Below are 7,699 nucleotides of genomic sequence, written 5' to 3'. Positions count from 1 at the left end.
GGTGTTTCTCATTTGCCTGGCAAAATGCTTCTCAATTTTCAATTTATTTTACTACCACAGGAAAGTCTGAATGACTCAGTGAATAAATAAATTGCTAACTAAAGAGGTACTGAGGAAGAGAACTGTTTCCTGTTCTACTCACAACCTGCTTGCATTGCTGAGTCAGGCATTTCCCCTTTTGACTTCCGCAGAGGTCCCTGCTTCCCGCCTGTACACCTTTGGTGAGCTCTGCATCTCTGGAGTGGACAGATCTCCAGGGGGAGGCCAAGTGGCCAAGGTGTTCTGAATCCTCTGAATGGATATTTAACATCAAGAGAAGGTAGCTTAAGGAATAACTCAAAAGCAGATCATCAGAGTTGTCTTTTTAATTTAGGAGAAAGAGTCAAGTCAGTTTTAAGATGAATGTACTAATTACAAAGCTATATTCCTACCAAATAGCATGCAACAACATAAATCATAATGGAATATATAATTTCATCTTTTAAAAATAGAAAATAGTAAATCCAGAGAAAAACCAATCTATCAGATTTTAGAAGGCCTTTCTCGTAAAATAAGAACAAAAGTTTTAAATAATTATAGATTACTCAGTATATAATTTTTAAACCTTTAGACATAAAATATATCATAAAATGATAATAAAAGGCAGTTAATAAATTGGAAACGGTATTTCAGTACTAATGACATGAAAGGGTTACTGTAGCCTAATATATAAACATGTTTTATAAATCAACATAAACAGTCTAGTAGAAAAATAGGCAAAGGACACAAATAGCATTTTACCAAAGAACTAAGTATAATAAATATATAAATGACACACAAATGTTCAATAATTATCTGAAACTTCAAATTCACTGATAATGACAAAAATGAATATTAAAAGTAATTTGCAATAATATATTTCTAACAACCTAGGTTATAACACAGCACACATTAATTTCCAAATCTCAGTATTTTAGCACAAGAAAATTGAGTTCTCCTTTGTAGTACAAGTTTATCACAGGTTGGAGAGGGGCTCTGTTTCACAAAGTTACTTAGGGATCCAGATGGAGGAAGGCCCCACTAACTTACAGCTGTTCCATCTGGGATCTGTGCCCTTCTTAGCCAATGAGGATGAGAAGAAGTCTGAGAATCACATATAATCTTTCCTCTGCCTTGGCTCAGAAGGCATATCACTTCTGCTCACAATTATTTCGGCAGGTATTAGTTACATGTGTTTCCAATTCCAGCATTACTCTCCTTGCCAATCTCTCAAATAGGCAAAGAAAATAAAGAAGAAAAAGGAAGGAAAAGCAAGCAAGCAAGAAAGAAAGGAGGGAGGGAGGAAAGGAAGGAAGGGCTGATGAAGATTTTTCTTGTCAAGAAAGCAGGTGAGTAAAGAGAAAGAGACATGAAGGTGGATGATACTGTTTGGCCCTGTGTCCCCACCCAAATCTCACCTAGAATTATAATAATCCCCATGTGTCAAGGCCAGATAATGGAGATAATGGCATCATGGGGGTAGTTTCCCTCATGCTATTCTCATGGTATTGAACACATCTCACAAGATCTGATGGTTTTATAAACAGGAGTTCCCCCAGCATAAGCTCTCTTGCCTGCCGCCATGTAAGACCTCCCTTTGCTCTTCCTTTGTCTTCCGCCATGATTGTGAAGCCTCCCCAGCCATGTGGAACTGTGAGTCCATTAAACCTCTTTCCTTTATAAATTCCCCAGTCTTGGGTATGTCTTTGTTAGCAACTTGAGAACAGACTAATACAGTGGATGACACACTTGGAATTCTCCAAGGTATTTAGCTGGGGGATAAACAATGGTAAGACATAGTTTGCGGAACTAAAGGTCCTTAAAGAGTGACCTTTGTCAGCATGAAGATAATGGTGATTACCGAAGAATGCTGTAATCAAATGAGCATTTCGATAGATTTATCTGGCTACTGCAAACAAAATGGAAAAACTGGGGACTAGGAAATGAAAGAAGATGCTATTGCAGGGAGCAATAAAACCATAAATTAAAACTTAAGAATGTCAACTTCACAACACATTTGGTAATATCTGTTACTTAGGAGAGGGAAGTCATATTCCTATGTACACATCTTATAAAAATTTAGTCTTATAAAGCAACTTAATTAACCACATGACAAAATTCAAAGTTAATATCGCAGCTGGGACAAGAAGGTTCAAAATATTTTTTCCTGGCTATTCATACTATCAAGAACTTATCCCAGCATATGACTTTTGTTGTTTTTGTTTTTGGATACTGTGGCCTCTTTCCAGTTACTCTGATGAGATGGATTCCTGCAAGCTGCAGCCTTAAGTAAGCCGGTGACCATCAACAGTATGCCTTCTCTCTTTCAAAGGCCCACAGGGTTCATGCAAACTTTTTCTGATTTCAAGAAGGGAGTAGGATTCTTAGTGTTGAATTCCTGAAGTAAGATATTTTTTCCTTCTTTTATGTGGTCTTTTAATTATCTCCGTAGAGTTACTTCAAAGCCCATTTGTTGCCTTTTGCCTTTCCCCCTCTATCATTCCTTCAACTGAGAGACAGCACCATGTAGAAGTTAACAGTGCAGAATGAACCCTGACTGTCAGTATTTAAATACTAGTGCCATTGTCTCATTAGTCCATGACCTTGAGCAAGTTGCTTAACCCTGCTATATATTAGTTTCTTTTAAAATAAGGATTAATAATAATACCCTAATAAGTGGCAAAACTAGTCCTGTTCTTTACCCCTTCCTGGATGCATACACTTGGCACTTTGTGTATTTTTTCCATCTAGAAGCAAAGTCTATACCCTACCTCTTGACCTAGGTGTTTTCACTTGATCTGTCCAATAGTATATGTGGGAAGTAACAGTGTGCAGTCCAAGCCTAGGCTTTAAGAAGCATTGTCTGCTTCCGCTCTCTCTCTCTCTGTTAGAACATTCCTATGGCAATGGAAATAAGTTCAGGCTAGCATTTTGAAAATGAGAGACCATCTAGAGAACAGCCAAGCAGTCCTAACTGAGGCCATCCTATACTCCCAGCACCCATTCAACAAGGCAGCTGACTGTACACAGGTGAATGGGCCAAGTCAGTGTCTTCTGAACTTGGCCAAGATCAGCAGAAACAGTGGCTTGTGAGAAAGAATAAAAAGATTCATTGTTGTAATTATGTTTTTACAGTTTTATGTTTTGGGGTAGTTTGCTATGTAGCATTATTGTGGCAATACATAACTGACACACTATTTCACGGGGTTGAGGCTTAAATGAGTTTACACATGTCAAGTTCTTAGAAGAATAGTTGGTATTTATTAGATTTTATTTAAATGTTTGTTTTCATTACTATTTTTTGTAGTACTAATAATAATAGAATAGAAATGGGATTTAGATGGGAAATACAGATCTGAGAACAAGCCTTAATGTGGCCACAGAAAACATGACAATGGATAGGAGCTAGGAGAAAACATTTAAAGAGCCAATTTCATCTGATTTTTTTTATTGATCAATAGGATTTACATATATACACACACACACATATAGATACAAATATACACATATATATACACACACATATATATGTGTGTGTAGATATGTGTGTGTGTGTGTGTGTATATATATACACATACTTTAAGTTCTGGGATGCATGTGCAGAATGTGCAGGTTACATAGGTATATAACAATACCTCTGGTGCCATAGTGGTTTGCTGCACCCATCAACCCATCATATACATTAGATATTTCTCTTAACACTATCCCTCCCCTATCCCTCCACCCCCTCACAGGCCCTGGTGTGTGATGTTTCCCTCTCTGTGTCCATGTGTTTTCATTGTTCAACTCCCACTTATGAGTGAGAACATGTGGTGTTTGGTTTTCTGTTCCTGTCTTAGTTTGCTGAGAATGATGGTTTCCAGCTTCATCCATGTCCTTTCAAAGGACATGAACTTATCCATTTTTTATGGCTGCATAGTATTCAATGGTGTATATGTGCCACATTTTCTTTATCCAGTCTATCATTGATGGGCATTTGGGTTGGTTCCAAGTCATTGCTATTGTGAATAGTGCTGTAGTAAACATACATGTGCATCCATCTTTAAAGTAGAATGATTTATACTCCTTTTGGTATATACCCAGTAATGGTATTGCTGGGTCAAATGATATCTCTGGTTCTAGATCCTTGAGGAATTATCACACTGTCTTCCACAATGGTTGAACTAATTTACACTCCCACCCACAGTGTAAAAGTGTTCCTATTTCTCCACGTCCTCTCCAGCATCTGTTGTTTCCTGACTTTTTAATGATTGCCATTCTAACTGGTGTGTTATGGTATCTCTTTGTGGTTTTGATTTTCATTTCTCTAATGACCAGTGATAATGAGCTTTTATTTCATGTTTCTTGGCCACATAAATGTCTTCTTTTGAGAAGTGTCTGTTCATACCCTTCACCCATTTTTGATAGGGTTGTTTGCTTTTTTCTTGTAAATTTGTTTAAGTTCCTTGTAGATTCTGGATATTAGCCCTTTGTCAGATGTATAGATTGCAAAAATTTTCCCCCATTCTGTAGGTTGCCTGTTCACGCTGATGATAGATTTTTTTTTTTTTTTTTTTTTTTTTTTCTGTGCAGAAGCTCTTTAGTTTAATTAGGTCCCATTTGTCAATTTTAGCTTTTCTTGCCATTGCTTTTGGTGTTTTAGTCATGGAGTCTTTGCCCATGCCTGTGTCCTAAATGGCATTGCCTAGATTTTCTTCTAGGGATTTTATGGTTTTAGGTCTTACATTTAAGTCTTTAATCCATCTTGAGTTAATTTTTGTATAAGGTATAATGAAGGCGTCCACTTTTGGTTTTCTGCTTATGGCTAGCCAGTTTTCCCAATATTATTTATTAAATAGGGAATCCTTTCCCCATTGCTTGTTATCGTCAGGTTTGTCAAAGATCAAATGGTTGTAATGTGTGGCGTTATTTCTGAGGTCTCTGTTCTGTTCCATTGGTATATATTCTGTTTTGGTACCGGTACCATGCTGTTTTGGTTAGTATAGCCTTGTAGTATAGTTTGAAGTCAGGTAGTGTGATGCCTCCAGCTTTGTTCTTTTTGGTTAGGATTGTCTTGGCTATATGGACTCTTTTTTGGTTCTATATGAAATTTAAAGTAGCTTTTTTTCTAATTCTGTGAAGAAAGTCAATGGTAGCTTGATCAGGATAGCATTGAATCTATAAACTACTTTGGGCAGTATGGCCATTTTAATGATATTGATTCTTCCTATCCCTGAGCATGAAATGTTTTTCCATTTATTTGTGTCCTCTTTTATTTCCTTGAGCAGTGGTTTGTAGTTCTACTTAAAGAGGTCCTTTATATCCCTTGATAGAAAATTGAAATATACCTTTATTTCTGCTATGTCTAGAAACCACCCCAAATTTAAAGAAATAAAAATTGTAAAATTCCACTGAGGCAATGAGAACAGAAGCGGGGAGAACAGATGTCAACAAATTTTTGAAAGATGAGAGTGGTAGCTGACTTAGTAAAAGAAGTGACTTTTAAAAAATGCCTTCAGAGGTGGTCTAATTGAAGACAATGGGTTTCTCTTAGCAAAAAGCCATTTTTCAGGTTGTACGGAAGGTGGGAGTGAGGATTGTGGCTAAAAATCGAGATTCTGAACACAAGTATCAATGCAACTTAGTTTTGATTCCATTCTCACAACTCTGCCATACAAAAATAAGCTATGACTGTTTCCATTCATCTTCCCAACTGCCTCACAGGAGTCTGAAATTTAGGGGAAAATAGAACCTGAGAGACTCAACTTTGGAATAGCAAGAGTGCAAGAAGGACAATTGTGGAGAGAAGAAATCAAGGGGGTTAAGGAAAGTCTGCATGCTGAAGAGTAGGCCTTCAGACTCCTCTCTCCCACCATTGATAGCTAGGCTTATCCCAACTACCTCCTTCTAAGAGACAGGAAGAATCTTCTCTGCTTTTAACCACAGAAACAGAAAAAGTAAAGGAAGAGGAAAAAAAGACAAATATGAGGAGATAATACAAACACAAAATTGGCATTTAAATCTCTCTCTCTCTCTCTCTCTCTCTCTCTCTCAACAAAGGAAAATATCACAGCCACAAAACAAAAGCAGATTGGCTGGGCATGGTGGCTCATACCCGTAATCCTAGCTTTTTGGAGGCCAAGGTGGTCAGATGGCTTGAGAACAGGAGTTCGAGAAAAGCCTGGCCAACTGGCCAACATGCGAAACCCCATCTCTACAAAAAAAGCACAAAAAACATTTGGGGAGCGTGGTGGCACATACCTGTAGTCTCAGCTATACAGGTTACTGAGGTGGGAGGATCAGCTGATCCCAGGAGGTCAAGTCTGTAGTGAGCCATGATTGTGCCACTGCATTTCAGCCTGGGCAACAGAATTTTTTTTTTTCAAAAAAAAAACAAACAAAAACAAACAAACAAACAAAAAAAAACAAAAAACAAAGCAGATTGATATACAAAAATAGGAGAAGAAGAGCTCTTGGAAATTAAAATATACATCAGAAATTTAAATCCAGTAGAAGAATTAGAAAATAAAATCAGGGAAACCTCTTACACATTAAAACAAAAAGGGAAGTGTGGGTAATAGAAGAGAAAGTATAAAAAACTAGAAAATCATCCCAGGAAGCCTCTTTATCTGATTAATGGAGGATTCAGGGGAGGAGAGGAAGAAAATGGAGAGTAAAAATTTAACAAAGAAAGCTTGCCACAATTGTAGGACATAAATCTCTACACTTAGAGAGATTAAAGCATAATAAATGAAATCCATAGAATGGCCCATCATCATGAACGCTTAAAAAAATATTAAGGACAAAGGTATAATCCTGATAGCTTACACTAAGAAGAAATAAAGCCGAAGTATTAGAACTAAGACTAGAGTTAGAATTCTCAATACCAATACTGGAATCTAGAAAACTATGGAGAATGCCTTCAAAAAATCGAAGAAAAATTATTTTAGCACAGTAGTTTATAACCAACCAAACTATTCATTAAGTATAAAAGTGAAATAAGGATAAGAGTATTTTAAGACATACGAATTCTCAAAATATTAATCACTGTTCAATTTAGAGTGATGGAGAACTCAGAATTCAGAAAAACTTTTTAAATGAGGAAAACAACAAATTATGTGAAATAAAAATAAAATCTTAAAAGCAGCTATGAGTTAACAAGAAGGTGGAGAATTAACAGCACAGAGCCAGTGGGAAGACAAGGACCCTAAAATAAGCAAATTCTAACATTGCAGAGAAAAGGCTCTGAAGTTGAGCTAAGCTTTCTGCGCAATGTCATGGGGCTATAGGGCAAGAGTCAAAGCCTGGGTTCCACTTAAAATGAAGACTCTAATTAATCATTTATTCCATTAAACTGAGACATAAAAATGTTGTACTTCCATCATAAATAGTAACTGAAAATAAACGAATGATTCCATAGAATTTTAGCCTGGTTGTTTGTCATTTGGATAATCCAGAAAATCTTAAAGCTTGAACTGAGATTAAAATGGTCCCAGACTATTATTTCCAGTTACTTGGAAAAAGTAAAAAAAAAAGTCTTCTTTGAAGGAATATGCTCGTCATCATAGATTTCCAATTATTCTTACATATTATGCTCAAAAACAATGTCCAGCACACTTAAACAGGCATATAAGAAATAAGAATCCAGTAATGAAACCAAACTGATACAACAGCAAATAGAAACATACCCACAAATGCCTGA

At 36.6% G+C, this 7,699-nt stretch overlaps 1 long non-coding RNA gene across 1 annotated transcript; it reads right to left on the bottom strand.

Moving 5' to 3' along the window:
* Positions 1 to 350: 350 nt before the first annotated feature.
* Positions 351 to 3,359, bottom strand: LOC112630791. The gene is made up of 2 exons (XR_003120939.1): positions 2,798 to 3,359; positions 351 to 2,746 (listed from the first exon to the last, which is right to left on the bottom strand). It is a non-coding gene; the product is annotated as an uncharacterized LOC112630791 (long non-coding RNA).
* Positions 3,360 to 7,699: the final 4,340 nt, after the last annotated feature.

The sequence above is a fragment of the Theropithecus gelada genome, chromosome 8, assembly GCF_003255815.1.
Source record: "Theropithecus gelada isolate Dixy chromosome 8, Tgel_1.0, whole genome shotgun sequence".
In the NCBI taxonomy this organism is placed as follows: Eukaryota; Metazoa; Chordata; class Mammalia; order Primates; family Cercopithecidae; genus Theropithecus; species Theropithecus gelada.
This window is presented reverse-complemented; position numbering and strand designations above follow the sequence as displayed.